Genomic DNA, 15,272 nt, shown 5'->3' with positions numbered 1-15,272 from the left:
ATGGTTAGGTATCTTTGGATACCCTAAGAAACCACAAAATTTTGAAAAACGTGACCACGGAAGCTTTATACGACGACATTCATGATTGGAAAATATAATGATTTTCCTATAATTTGCATATAAATATAGCCGTGTGTTATCCGTTAACTTAAACTCGTTAACTAGACGTCTTTTTCGATACTGGGCACCCTACTATAGGGGGAAATTTCTAGAACCTTCTCCCCAAGTAGGTTCACCGAGTACCCACCGAGTGAATGGGGATGACAGAAAGCCAAAACACAGATGTGGATACCCTATTAGACATCCTTGCAACAAACTTCAGCCTGTTGTAATGAGCTGATAAAATGTGGCTTTAAAATTGAAATGAAATGTCGTGGACGATGCAAATGTGTGAAGGCCATTCTGTTATGTACAGCACTTTGTAAATGTGGTGGGGAATGTGACAGAGAATAGATGATAAGTGTAATTATTTTGTGTAGAAATGTGTTTGAAGTACAATTTGATAGAAAAAATATAGGTAAAGTTTTTAGCAAAGTTTGGGTTTTGTGCATTTCACTTGTTTTGGTATGTACCAATTTTCACCCTTACCTTTTTGTCTGCAATTATATGTGTCTGTTTAAACCAATTGTGACATGGATGGAGAGTTGTCTGATTGGCCCACATACATTATTTTCCTATATCTATATAACATGTATTTCGTTTCGTTTTAGTAATTGCTGATGTGAATATTGCATTAAAGAAACCTACAAAGATGTCTTCAATCTATGATCCTAAAATTAGCGAGGGAAAAGATTATCTGTGTTGTAACTCTACATATGCTGTTGATGGAGAAAAGACAGTATGGACGGGTAGGATTTTTTGTGTGCACATACAGACATTAACGTTAATCAGCAGTCATGGTGGGCAGTCGATCTACAGAATGTTTATGATATCAGTGTTATAGATATTTATGGACGCACAGATTGTTGTCGTAAGTGTTACTTTTTTTCTTTTTCTAAAAATACCTATATTAAGTAAGTAAATAAAGTAAAACAATTTTAACCAGACAAAACAAATATTCGTTTAAAAATAGAGCACGAATTTTACTTGAACAGTTTATATTCAAAAGTGCTGATAACCTAATATGCATCTGTAATATGACTATAAGTAACCCACTTAGATGCAGATCAGGATTTTGAAAAGGTGTCGTCCCAAAACTATGCAACGTTTGGACTGTAACAGTTAAAAAGTCTGTTTTAACCATAGCAGTAGCTCCATAAAAGGTCCTCTTTAAATAAATTCGTCACGGCCACTCTTTTTTCTGGATTTTATACCAACACTTGAGTTGACTCAAGCGAACTTGTCATGGTGAAAGATTAAGGGGTACAAATAAAAGCCAATTATAGATAGCCGACATACGGTACTTGGAATACAGCTATGTATAAACTTGTGACTTGTATTACGTACATAGTACATCTGAAAAATCAAGAACAAATACAGATAGTTGATTTTTATAATCATATGTAGAACTTATAAATAAATGAAAATGGTAAAAAAACAAACTTAGGCAGCCTGGATCGTGAAGATATTTTTATTACGTAAACATTTACTTGTATGATGTTTATATAAGTTGAGCCAGGGGTCCCAACACGAGCAGCTCTTTGCAATGTTTTATAATTATGAAATATTATTTTGTCACTAAACTTATTTCCTTTAAGATAATTTTTCAAAGTTACAATATATACCTGTCCACTTTTTTTTGTTTGTTCTGTGTATATACTATTAAGTAAATAATATTATGAGGTTTCAGATGTAGTTTTTTCCCGTTTTTTCTTCTATCCCTTTTAAGTCTATATCTAAGTAATTTGTAGTTCAATTTGAACTTTTAAACATCAACTCGTTTTGGACATGTCCAGAATATGTGTTCTATGGTTTCTGATGAGTCCGTACAGAAAGTATTTTGTGAAACTTTAATTATGTAGAGGGCGATGGATCATGTAATATGAGTCTGTACACTACAAAATATAATATAATATATAATAAGTCAAAAAGTTTCTCAGTTTGAATATATTGACAGGTAAAAAAGAAGATGTGGTATGATTGTATCAGGACTTATTTTACTGTCTCGTAGTTATTAGGACGGACCTGTAACTCTGCCGTAGTTTGGCTTTGGGTGGGACGTTTTGGCTGTGAATAATAGAAATGAAGTTTCTATATTTTAATCTGCCGCAACACCGAAGTCATGTATTACAATTAACAATACATAATAATATATATACAAACATAACAAATATAGATAAAGAATAATTGAAGAAGTTTCCATAATATGAATATAAATAAGCGACAACTATCCACAAAAGACCAAAATGACAAAGACATTAACAACTGTCGGTCACCGTAAGGCCTTCAACAATGAGCAAAACCCATACCGCATAGTCAAATATAAAAGTCCCCGATTTGACATTGTGCTATTATTGAAGAAGGATATTTTGACATTAAAAATTCGGAGTCTTCAATTGTAATACCTTTAATATTTTCGTTCATTCTAAGAAGTATTTCTAAAATTTTAGCACATAACAAAAAGATGTAAAGAGATAAAGGATCTCTTTGTCTGCAACCTCCATCAATTGTAAAAAGGTCTGGAAGAAAACTAATCTGTGTTACTGCTGATTTAGTATTTGTAAAAAAAAGTTTTAACCCAATGTTTTATGGAAATTCCAAAGTTGAAAAAATCAAGAACCTGTTCACTGAAAATCCTGGAGATGGAATCGAAAGCTTTTTTTCAAAATCAATGAGAAGAAGAATGCCTGGAATATCATTTTATTCAGTGTAGTAAATCATATCGATCTTGTATTTTCACATATAAATCTATCAGGTATAAATCCTGTCTGGTCATTATTAATTAAGATTGATAAAACCTATTTTATCCTTTCCGCAATGCAACTTGATGATGATTTATTAATAGTATGTTAAAAACTGATTGAACGCCAATTATTCATGAATTGCGTTGGTTTGATACCTTTTGGGATGCAAGTATTTGTACCATGTTTTTTATTAAAAGACATTGCCCCTTGATTATAACCATATTTAATTGATCTATGAAAACATTTTCCTAAATCTTTCCAAAAAAAAACAGAAATTCATTTGTGCATCCATCAGAATCAGGGCTTTTCTCATTTTGCATTCTTTTAAATTGCATCACTCAACTCTATTAATGTTATTTTCCCTTCTAGGTTGCAATTCTGTAAACATTGACAATGAAAATTCTCATAGGAACTCCTTTTACGGCGGAAACTGTACCACTTTTACTATGAAGTTTTGAAAAAAAATCTTATCCTAGAATTGAAATTTCATATGCATCGCATTTTTTTTAAAGGTCAAAATGTAGGGCTGTGCGGCATATTTCCAACGTTTATGTGCCCTGAACATCTCAGAGTTTAAACTAACACTAATTTTCTTAACTACCCCTACCTCGAAAGAAAGGTTACCACAGATTTCAATGTAAACAATATGCACATGTATATTTACTGGTTACATTCCTAAGTTATGTCTCTGTGAGATGGAACACGATGAGCATAACTAGGAACCAGCATGTTAACAAAATTAATTTTCTATGAATATTCAAGATCTATTAAAAAAAGGCGTGTTTTGAGAAACTGCTGCATTTACAAAGTGCAACCACTAAAGGACTCTCTCATCATACTCATACTTGCAGATAATTTTGGTTTATTTTTATGGGGTAAAGCATTATTTAAATGAATATATTGTATTGTCTTATTTTTGGAATATAGATTTTTGTAATAATTTTTGGATTCGTGTAGAATTGTTTTTGGTTTCAATTATTTCCTGATTTATTCATCAATTTTAGCATTGTTTTATTTACATAATTTTTGTCTCTTAAGTACAGATTTTCTCTGTTATATACAAGAGAAGCATATTGCTCTTTAGTTTTACTTATAACCTATTTTACAATATGGACATAATGTAGATCATACAGAAGAGACTTGTTAAATTTCAACAAACCCCTATCAATACTGCAGTTGTTAAGTTTTAGTAATAGGTGAGTGAACTATTTTGTATCTTTTTGTCCTGTATATTTGGGTAAAAGCTCTGTAAAACTAAAAACAAAGTCTAGTCTTGCCTGTTTTGTAAGGTTATAGTTTCTTCCAAGTATACCTTTTACTTTCTGGATATGATTATCTAACGGGATCAGTTAAATTGTAAATTTCCTTTAAATCTAGAACTTTTTCCTTGGCTTTTGGATTATCAATATTGAATTATTAAAGGTATCAATGTCTTGATTGTTTGAACTGATCGATATTCTTTACATTGGATAAAGCCTTATTAGCAAGTCATGGTTTTATAGCGAAATTTTGTGTACATCATTACATGTGTACATAAGTAAATCTGTTATCTATGGTATATAAATATCATGTAGAACAGTATAAAATCAAAATGTTCTCCAATTGTTAAAACTTACCACAAAACATGCGAAAAGCAAAAGTAAAGTTAATAAAAATAATTCTGGTTTAAACAAAATCAAAAAACAAAAGCAAGAAATTAACATATCTAAATAAGCTGACAGCTAAAAGCAAAACATAAAAACCAAAACAGACGCACACACAGAAAAAACTTGTTTAGAGGTGGATACGTTTCGAAACGGAGCAAGTACTTACTTAACATTGTAGATACTTGTTTCAGCGAACAAAAATAATTATCTTATTTTGGAGGTACTTGTCTCAATGAACCAAAATACTTTTCTTACTTTGTAAACACTTGTCTCAATGAACCAAAATACTTATCTTACTTTGTAAACACTTGTCCCAACGAACCGATACTTATCTTCCTTTGTAGATACTTGTCCCCTTGAACCAAACACTTATCTTACATTGTGGATACTTGTCTCAACGAATTAATACGTACCTTACTTTATAGATACTTGTATCAACGAACCAAATACCTACCTTACTAAGAGTATACTTGTATCAACGAACCAAATATTAACCTTCCTAAGTGGAGACTTGTCACAACAAACGTTTTATTAACCTTACTAAGTGAATACCTGTCTCAACGAACCCAATATTAACCTTAAGTTGTGACGACTTTAATCAACAAACCAAATACTAGTCTTACTTAGAAAATACGTGTCTCTATAAACCAAATACAAAAAATGCTAAGTAGATACTTGTCTTGATCGAACCAATTACATTTTACTCACTAACTACTTGTCTCAACAAACCAAAATAGTTATCTTCATTTGTAGACACTAGTCTCAACTAAACACACACTTGTCTTAATAACAGGAGACTTGTATCAACGAACCTATCATAAACCTTAATAAGTGGAGACTTGTCTCAACAAATAATTTTAAACCTTACTTAGTTGATACGTGTCTCCGCAAAACAAATAGAATCATATTCAAAACAGTGTGGTCCTGGCCATTGATTGACGACCTAAATTATCCCATTGACTGGGACAGATTAGGTGAACGTCTGTCGGTAACGACCATTGCTCACTTCTTACTTATTATAGAATTTAAACTGTGGGGTCACCAAAGGTTCTAAACGCTTTATTAATAAAATAATTCGAAAAATTATTCAGGAATAACCTTTATGTTTTGATTTATATTATTTATATAAATCAACACATCGTATAATTCCGGATTAGTTTTTCCAATTGCTTTATTTAGGTGTTGAGAACCTGTGGTGACCCCACAGATTCAGTGTCTTTAACAAGTACATAGTGAGCAGTGATTGTTACCGACACACGTTCACCTAATCTGTCCCAGTCAATGGGATAATTTAGGTCGTCAATCAATGGCCAGGACCACACTGTTTTGAATATGATTCTATTAACTTTACTAAGTGGAGACCTGTTTCAACGACACAAATATTACATTATGTTGTGGAGACTTGTTTCAACGAACCAAATACTTATCTTATTTATTGGATACTTGACTAACCGAACCAAATATTAACCTTTCGCAGTGGATACTTACTTGTCTTAAAGAACAAATTTTAACCGTAGTAAGTGAATAATTCTCAACGAACCAAATACTTACCATGCTTTACGGATATTTGTCTAAACGAACAAATTAATTATTATACTTAGTAGATACTTGTCTCAGCGACCCAAATACATATCTTATTTATTGGAAACTTGTCTCGGCAAAAAAATGCTTACATAACTTGGTAGAAGATCGTCTCATCACACAAAACACTTACTTTACTTAGTTGTTACTTGTCTTAACTCACATAAAAGTATCCTTATTTTGTGAATATTAGTCCAACGATCCAAATACAAACCTGCCTATGTTGGTACTTTTCTAAATAACCACATAGTAACTTTACTTTGTTGATACTTGTCTCAACTCACCTTAAATTTAACTTAATTTTTGGACATTTTTCAAAAGAACCAAATACCAACCTAACTGTATAGAAACTTGTCTCAACGAACCAAAAACTTACCTAACTTTATAGAAACTTGTCTCAACGAACCAAATACTTACCTAACTTTATAGATACTTGTCCCAACGAACCAAATACCTACCTAACTTTATAGATACTTTTCTCAACGAACCAAATACTTACCTAACTTTATAGATACTTGTCACAACGAACCAAATACTTACATACCTTTATAGATACTTGTCTCAACGATCTAATGCAAATACATACCTAACTTTGTAGATACTTGTCTCAACGAACCAAATACTTACCTAACTTTGTAGACACTTGTCTCAACGAACAAGTTGTTGGTATCTGTCTCAAATCATCTGAAATTAAATTTACTTTGTGGACATTTCTCCAATAATCCAATTACTACTTGTACTGTGAAGATACTTTTCCAACAAAACAAATACTTACCTCATTTAGTTGGTACTTTTTTCGCCAATCAAATACTTACCTTACTAAGAGGATACTTGTCACATTAGTAACCATCTAATATGATAAATATGTAATATAAATACATGTATATATAACTTGCTCTTATGCTTGATCGCTTTTCAGCTAACACACTGACAAACTTTGATGTTGAAGTTATCATGCCAGCATGTTCATGTAATAGATGGAACAGTTTAGATGAGGGAGACGTATTTCACTGTCACTATCAGGCAATATATAGCAAGCCACAGAATCATTATAACGTGCCCTCCCAACACAAGAGGGATGTTTGTTAGGATTAAACGTAAGGATATGGAAAGTCTAGGAATTTGTGAGGTAGAGGTGCAGGGCGATCCAGTATACAGAATGACTGAATCAGGTAATCAGAAAAAAATAGTATACATTATAATCATGCAACATCAATGAGTTATATGGTCAGTGGGAAGAACGAATATTTAATCCGGTTAAAATAACATTCAATTAGTTGGTGTATGGTATAGTGCGCTGAAACGTTAAAATCCATTAAAGTGTTCAAAATGCATTCAAATTTACCCTTTCTTTTGTAGCTGTAGTGAGCATAAATCCACAAAGTAATCCAAGTAAAACATAATAAGATGTTAACCCCTTTTTTTTGTTCCGAACATGCATGCAGTATTAACCAATAGATGTTAAGCATACAACAAATAGTCCACCTTTCACATTTGTTTAGACAGGCATTTTGTTTCCTTGGGAGGGGGATCACTAACTATATAACCGGATGATATGACAATCCCTGCAGGTGACTAGTATTTATACAGGCGTTTTGTCTCCTCTAGATTGGGGATCACTAACTATATAACCGGAGGATATGACATCCCCTGCAGGTGTCTTATATTAAGACAGGCGTTTAGTCTTGTCAGTGTGAGGGGGGTCACTAACTATTTAACCGTAGGATGTGACGTTCCTTGATGGAATCTGATTTATACAGGCGCTAAGAGGAGGGGCTAACTATATAATTGTAGGATATTACTTCCCCTTCAAGTGTCTGATATGTAGACAGGCGTTTTTCTCTACACTTGAAGAAGGGATCACTAACTATATGACCGGAGTATATGACATACGCTCCTGGTTTATGATATTAAGACAGGCGTTTTGTTTCATCGGGAGAGGACAACTTACTATATTACCAGAGGATATGACATACCCTGCAGGTGTCTGATATTAAGACAGGCGTTTTGAAGGGGGGTATTCACTAACTACATAACCGGAGGATATAACATCCCCTGCCGGTATCTGATCATTAGACATGCGTTTTCTCTTCTCAGGAGGGGGACACTAACCATGCTAACTATATGACCAGAGGATATGACATAAGCTGCAGCTGTCTAATATTGAGACAGGCATTTTGTTGAATCTAAAAGGGGGAATCACTATATATATAACTTTCTCTTTGGGAAAAGGGGATCTCTAACTATATGACCGAAGGATATGACATACGCTGAAGCTGTTTGATATTTAGACTGGGATTTTGTCGACTCTAGCAGAAGGAATCACTATATATATTTATGTAACTGGAGGATGTGAATCCCCTGCAGGTATGATATTTAGACAGGCGTTTTGTCTCCTCAAGAAAGTGGATAAATAACTATATTACCAAAGGATATGACATCCCTTGCATGTGTCTGACATCTAGACAGACGTTTTGTCTCCTCGGGAGGGGATCCCTAACTATATAACAGGAAGATATGACATACCCTACAGGTGTCTGATATTTAGACTGACGTTTTGTCTCCTTGGGAGGGGATCCCTAACTATATAACAGGAAGATATGACATACCTTGCATGTGTCTGACATTTAGACAGACGTTTTGTCTCCTCGGGAGGGGATCCCTAACTTTATAACAGGAGGATATGACATACCCTACAGGTGTCTGATATTTAGACTGACGTTTTGTCTCCTTGGGAGGGGATCCCTAACTATATAACAGGAAGATATGACATACCTTGCATGTGTCTGACATTTAGACAGACGTTTTGTCTCCTCGGGAGGGGATCCCTAACTTTATAACAGGAGGATATGACATACCCTACAGGTGTCTGATATTTAGACTGACGTTTTGTCTCCTTGGGAGGGGATCCCTAACTATATAACAGGAAGATATGACATACCTTGCATGTGTCTGACATTTAGACAGACGTTTTGTCTCCTTGGGAGGGGATCCCTAATTTTATAACAGGAGGATATGACATACCCTACAGGTGTCTGATATTTAGACTTACGTTTTGTCTCCTTGGGAGGGGTTCCCTAACTTTATAACAGAAGGATATGACATACCCTACAGGTGTCTGATATTTAGACTTACGTTTTGTCTCCTTGGGAGGGGATCCCTAACTATATAACAGGAAGATATGACATACCCTGCAGGTGTCTGATATTTAGACTGACGTTTTTGTCTCTTCGGGAGGGTATCCCTAACTATATAACCGGAGGAAATGACATACCCTGCAGGTATCTGATTAAGAATGGCATTTTGTCTCCTCGGGAGGGGATCCCTAACTATATAACCGGAAGATATGACATCCGCTGCAGGTGTCTAATATCAAGGATATGACATACCCTGCAGGTGTCTGATATGTAAACAGACGTTTTGTCTCCTCGGTAGGGGATCACTAACTATATAACAGGAAGATATGACATACCCTTCAGGTGCCTGATATTGAGACAGGCATTTTGTTGAATCTAAAAGGGGGAATCACTATATATATAACTAGAGGATAAGAATCCCCTGCAGCTTATGAAATTTAGACAGGGGTTTTGTCTCTTTGGGAAAAGGGGATCTCTAACTATATGACCGAAGGATATGACATACGCTGAAGCTGTTTGATATTTAGACTGGGATTTTGTCGACTCTAGCAGAAGGAATCACTATATATATTTATGTAACTGGAGGATGTGAATCCCCTGCAGGTATGATATTTAGACAGGCGTTTTGTCTCCTCAAGAAAGTGGATAAATAACTATATTACCAAAGGATATGACATCCCTTGCATGTGTCTGACATCTAGACAGACGTTTTGTCTCCTCGGGAGGGGATCCCTAACTATATAACAGGAAGATATGACATACCCTACAGGTGTCTGATATTTAGACTGACGTTTTGTCTCCTTGGGAGGGGATCCCTAACTATATAACAGGAAGATATGACATACCCTACAGGTGTCTATATCGATCTGATATTTAGACAGACGTTTTGTCTCCTCGGGAGGGGATCCCTAACTTTATAACAGGAGGATATGACATACCCTACAGGTGTCTGATATTTAGACTGACGTTTTGTCTCCTTGGGAGGGGATCCCTAACTATAAAACAGGAAGATATGACATACCTTGCATGTGTCTGACATTTAGACAGACGTTTTGTCTCCTTGGGAGGGGATCCCTAATTTTATAACAGGAGGATATGACATACCCTACAGGTGTCTGATATTTAGACTGACGTTTTGTCTCCTTTGGAGGGGATCCCTAACTATATAACAGGAAGATATGACATACCCTGCAGGTGTCTGATATTTAGACTTACGTTTTGTCTCCTTGGGAGGGGATCCCTAACTTTATAACAGGAGGATATGTCATACCCTACAGGTGTCTGATATTTAGACTTACGTTTTGTCTCCTTGGGAGGGGATCCCTAACTTTATAACAGGAGGATATGACATACCCTACAGGTGTCTGATATTTAGACTTACGTTTTGTCTCCTTGGGAGGGGATCCCTAACTATATAACAGGAAGATATGACATACCCTGCAGGTGTCTGATATTTAGACTGACGTTTTGTCTCTTCGGGAGGGTATCCCTAACTATATAACCGGAGGAAATGACATACCCTGCAGGTATCTGATTAAGAATGGCATTTTGTCTCCTCGGGAGGGGATCCCTAACTATATAACCGGAAGATATGACATCCGCTGCAGGTGTCTAATATCAAGGATATGACATACCCTGCAGGTGTCTGATATGTAAACAGACGTTTTGTCTCCTCGGTAGGGGATCACTAACTATATAACAGGAAGATATGACATACCCTTCAGGTGCCTGATATTTAGACAGACGTTTTGTGTCCTCGGGAGGGGATCCCTAACTTTATAATAGGAGGATATGACATACCCTACAGGTGTCTGATATTTAGACTGACGTTTTGTCTCCTTGGGAGGGGATCCCTAACTATATAACATGCGGATATGACATACCCTGCACAGCTGTCTTATATTTAGACAGACGTTTGGTCTCCTCTGGAGGGGATCCCTAACTATTTTACAGGAAGATATGACATACCCTGCAGGTGTCTTATATTTAGACTGACGTTTTGTCTCCTCGGGAGGGGATCCCTAACTATATACCCGGAGGATATGACATACCCTGCAGGTGTTTTATATTTAGACAAACGTTTCGACTCCTCGGGAGAGGATCCCTAACTATATAACCGGAGGATATGACATCCCCTGCAGGTGTCTTATATTTAGACAAACGTTTCGACTCCTCGGGAGAGAATCCCTAACTATATTACAGGAAGATATGACATACCCTGCAGGTGTCTTATATTTAGACTGACGTTTTGTCTCCTCGGGAGGGGATCCCTTACTCTATAACAGGAAGATATGACATCCGCTGCAGGTGTCTAATATCAAGGATATGACATACCCTGCAGGTGTCTGATATTTAGACAGACGTTTTGTCTCCTCGGGAGGGGATCCCTTACTCTATAACAGGAAGATATGACATCCGCTGCAGGTGTCTAATATCAAGGATATGACATACCCTGCAGGTGTCTGATATTTAGACAGACGTTTTTGTCTCCTCGGGAGGGGTTTCCTAACTATATAACAGGAAAATATGACATACCCATCAGGTAACTGATATTTAGACAGACGTTTTGTCTCCTCGGGAGGGGTTCCCTAACTATATAACAGGAAGATATGACATACCCTGCAGGTGACTGATGTTTACACTGACGTTTTGTCTCCTCGGGAGGGTATCCCTAACTATATAACCGGAAGATATGACATACCCTTCAGGTGTCTTATATTTAGATAAACGTTTTGTCTCCTCGGGAGGGGATCACTAACTATATAACAGGAAGATATGACATACCCTGCAGGTGTCTTATATTTAGACACACGTTTTGTCTCCTCGGGAGGGGATCCCTAACTATATATAACCGGGGGATATGACATACCCTGCAGGTGTCTAATATTAAGACAGACGTTTTGTCTCCTTGGGAGGGGATCCCTAACTATATAACAGGACGATATGACATACCCTGCAGGTGTCTTATATTTAGACTGACGTTTTGTCTCCTCGGGAGGGGATCCCAAACTATATAACAGGAAGATATGACATACCCTGCAGGTGTCTTATATTAAGACAGACGTTTTGACTCCTCAGGAGGGGATCCCTAACTATATATCACCGGGGGATATGACATGCCCTGCAGGTGTCTTATATTTAGACAGTCGTTTTGTCTCCTCGGGAGTGGATCCCTAACTTTATAACCGGATATGACATGCCCTGCAGGTGTCTGATATTTAGACAGACGTGTTGTCTCCTCGGGAGGGGATCCCTAACTTTATAACCGGAGGCTATGACATGCCCTGCAGGTGTCTGATATTTAGACAGACGTTTTGTCTTCTCGGGAATGGATCCCTAAATTTATAACCGGAGGATATGACATACCCTGCAGGTATCTGATATTTAGATAGACGTTTTGTCTCCTCGGGAGGGGATCCCTAACTTTATAACCGGAGGATATGACATACCCTGCAGGTGTCTGATATTTAGATAGACGTTTTGTCTCCTCGGGAGGGGATCCCTTACTATATTACAGGAAGATATAACATGCCCTGCAGGTGTTTGATATTTAGACAGACGTTTTGTCTCCTCGAAAGGGGAAGGGGTCAATAACTATAAAATTGGTTGATATAAGATGTTATTTAAAGTAGGTGTCTTGCATTTAGGCTGGCGTATTGTTTCAATCTATATCCAAATAGATTTAACAATTGATAATCATTTCTATTTAAGGTTTATCAAGGACTGCCGATGCATGTGGACATATCGGGCACGGATATTTAGGTCCTGTCATAGGAACATCTGAAGCGAACAGCCGCATTCAGTGTACAGTTATGTGCTTTACAAATACAGCCTGTACAGCTGCAGAGTATGACAAGAAAACAAATGTATGTACACTGAAAGGTGATTGTATAGATGGAACTCAGTCATCCTTGTTCCAAGACAACAACAAAGATGTATTTTTCATTCAGTAGAGCATCAGATGGTTACCAGTTCTGCAAAAATTTAAAACCCAAAAAACGCTAATTCATTCTGTATTTGAAACAAAAACAATGTCCTGTATACTTTTTTATACAGTAAATTTATGAATACTGATACACAAAATGAAAAGAGTTTTTTTCGCTTAAATTGGTCCACTTGTTTTTCGAACGTAGACCTTTTTTTCGAGTAATCTAGCATGCGATCAAAACAAAAATTTGCTATTTTCCAAGTATAATAGCTTGTAAACATTACTGGTTAGAAGCCAGCTGAAACCCGCCTCATTTTGTATTTTGCTGCTTTTGATACGGTTGTTGTCTCTTTGACAAATTCCCCATTTCTATTCTATTCTAATATTCATGACTATCTTAGTTTGGTGACTGTACACAAATGATGCATGCATATAGTCCTGTATTTCACTTAAACGTCTGTGTTTAACATTGTTGTTTTTGTGGTGGGTTTTGGAACAAATGGACTTGTGTTAAAAAAAAAATTAAATGAGAATTAGAAAAGAAGTCTTAAAACTGTTGTATAACAGTAATTAAGCGAAGGACAACATTATCTTTTTTCAATAACTCATAAATTAATTTTACTCATGTTCCTACGTTGATAAAATTTAACACTTTTCAATTTAATGCCAATTTCCATGATATCATGATATCACTCATTTGTTCGTGTCAATAAAACTTGTCTGTGCTTACATAAAAAAAAACTACATGGCAATTAATTCCTAAATGTAATCCATATTGAAATGCTTAAAAATAGGTGAAAACAATTGTCTCATTGGCAATCATACCACATCTTCTTTTTTTATAATATCTATGTTAAAGAGTGCTTGAAGATGTCTAATTAGTTATCAAAGGTACCAGGATTATAATTCAGTACGCCTGACGCGTATTTCGTCTACATAAGACTCATCAGTGACGCTCATATCAAAATATTTATAAAGACAAACAAGTACAAATATGAAGAGCATTGTTCCGAAATTCAAAAAAGTTGTGCCAAATATGGCTAAGGTAATCTATGCCTGGGATTAAAAAAAATCCTTAATTTTTCGAAAAATTCAAAGTCTTGTAAACAGAAAACCTAGAAACGTCCACCAGCAGTGGCACCGACCCAGTTGTGTAATTAGTACGCCAGACGCGCATTTCGTCTACATAAGACTCATTAGTGACGCTCATGTCAAAATCTAAGATGGATGCCACGTAAAAGTAAAACATTAAACGTTATATCAAAACTACCATTTTAAGCATATCGTTAAGGTTGAAGTAACCAATAATCATAACCGTGTTGGGAGTTCATTTAAAAGGAAAACAAAAGAATTCCTTCGATAAGGTTGGCAACCTTCAAATAAGAACAGTTGAAAGACCCTAATGTCAGAAAATGCCTTGGTTTTTAATTGAGTAGTGGAAGACAACTGTAGAATACTCCGAACAGTCACTGCATTAAGAAAATGTCCATGATAGGATGAACAAGCCTTGTGAATTTAAAGGCTTAGGATACAATAAAGCAATCAATTTAAAGTTGCACTAAACTTTTAATGCTCTGTATGTGTGTGTACTTGTTGTATATTTGTTAAGGATGAAAAACAACTAGAGGTTGTACAAGATTGAACAAAACACCATTGTTTTACTAAAGATGTACTAAGATTGTGTAGTTGTCTAATAAAGAAATATTGTTTGCAATTATACTTTTCCTATACTTCATTAGTGTTTCTAAGAAAAAACAAATATATTACTTATGTTACGTTATTCTTTATAGTTGAGTATCTGCTTATCCCATGTACTTAACATCACTATAACATATATAAGGAAATAGGCAAGTAGTTTTTCAAACAACACAGTTTGAAGTATGCAGTCTCATGAAATAAAACAGAAAGAGTGTTTGACATAAGTTTATTCACTTATTCTCATTCTTTGATACCATACTTAAGATACAATAAGATTGACATACATTAAAGTATAAAAAGGTTATTGTTTCTAACCAAATATACTATGCGCTTTATAAGAAAATCTCTGATGAGTTCGTTTACAACCACAGGGACGATGCCACTGCTTGTGAAGTTTTACTTCCACGAGGGTATCACCAGCCCAGTAGTCAGCACCTCT

The 15,272-nt window shown here is 35.7% G+C and overlaps 1 long non-coding RNA gene across 1 annotated transcript; it reads left to right on the top strand.

The window, feature by feature from the left end:
* The first annotated feature begins 710 nt into the window (after positions 1 to 710).
* Positions 711 to 13,063, top strand: LOC143074267 (uncharacterized). The gene is made up of 3 exons (XR_012977765.1): positions 711 to 970; positions 6,990 to 7,242; positions 12,919 to 13,063. It is a non-coding gene; the product is annotated as an uncharacterized LOC143074267 (long non-coding RNA).
* Positions 13,064 to 15,272: the final 2,209 nt, after the last annotated feature.

This window comes from Mytilus galloprovincialis, chromosome 5 (genome assembly GCF_965363235.1).
Source record: "Mytilus galloprovincialis chromosome 5, xbMytGall1.hap1.1, whole genome shotgun sequence".
NCBI classification, from domain to species: Eukaryota; Metazoa; Mollusca; class Bivalvia; order Mytilida; family Mytilidae; genus Mytilus; species Mytilus galloprovincialis.
This window is presented reverse-complemented; position numbering and strand designations above follow the sequence as displayed.